Source organism: Nicrophorus vespilloides, unplaced genomic scaffold (genome assembly GCF_001412225.1).
Source record: "Nicrophorus vespilloides isolate i.1.1-1 unplaced genomic scaffold, Nicve_v1.0, whole genome shotgun sequence".
NCBI lineage: Eukaryota > Metazoa > Arthropoda > Insecta > Coleoptera > Silphidae > Nicrophorus > Nicrophorus vespilloides.
In genome coordinates this window covers 552,797-554,153 of record NW_017100087.1, presented here as the reverse complement: position 1 = coordinate 554,153, position 1,357 = coordinate 552,797, and positions in this window count along the sequence as shown.

The window sequence follows — 1,357 nt, the reverse complement described above, 5'->3', positions numbered from 1 at the left end:
GCAACGAGAGCGGCGAAAGCAATGATCTGCAAATTATTTGATTATTGTTTATTCCAATCACTAATGTACACTTTTTAACGCACCAATTTCATGGTTGTGTTGTAGATCTGTCGAATCAACTGACTATGATACAAGCTATCAATGGAACTGCTTTTATACTCTTTTCTAGTTGAGAGAAAAAAATGTTCATTGGTGTTGGTCTGTTACAAAATAATGCGAGAAGTTGTGTTACGTAAAGGTTACAGCATCTGGTCGCTTCACTTTTACTTAAATTAATGTTCGCATTTTAATTCTTTAATTACAAAAAATAAGAATAGTTTGGAATGTGTAAAATTGGGTCACAACTTTTTAATATTTTTTTCAATTTATTGAAAGAAATTAAAGAAATAATAATTATTTCAAAATCAAAATTATAAACGCAAACAAAAATTGTAATTCAAAATCAATAAAATTTGACCAATGACATAAAATATTAAACAAAAGTGTTTTATATTTTTGAATCTTCTACATTTGCTTATATTCCTATACAAATTACACATTACATTTTTGTTAATATTTAAATAAGTAAATAATTGTATAAATAATAATAATAATAATTGATTGGCCAAACATCAATACATAAGAAGAAGAAAAAAGAAGTACAATTTATACATAAATAAATTTTAACATACAATAAAAAAATATATATTAATAGGCTGGCCAAAGGGCTAACGACCGAGGTCTTTCCGCCCTTGTATAAATATTTTTTCTAAATATTTATATTTTCAGATTTTCAATTTATTATTATTTTTTATTTGATATATTTAATATACTAAGAAAAATTTGGGACTTCAAATGAAATCAGAATAACAACTATAACAATTCCCTGAACTTATTTAAATTACTTAAAATATTACAAAAGCTATGTGAAATGATCTATTAAATATCTTTATTGGTCACAATTATCGACCAAAGACTGTCTGCTCCAAATGAATATTTGTACTTGGTTTTATTTAACTGACAAATAAATAATGTTTTCTATAATAAAACAAATTTTAATTTATATTAAAGCCCAAATTATTCATTTTTTTAAATGTAATTATAAAATAGTTTTTAAATCTGTAACTTTTTATAATATTGTTAAAATATTCAAATAATATTTTATAATTTTAGCTAAGGGAAGATATTGAAAACGTAAATATTTTATTAATATAATTTATTTTTATTCTTTTACGATTTTATAATAAAGTTTTGTAGACTATTTACATCACAATTCTATAAATTTATATTCAATGTTCGGCTTTTGGGAGATGTTCGCCTTGTGGCTGGAAACCGTTCTCATCAGCAACATAGGTTACAGTGTAAGTTTGACCATCAG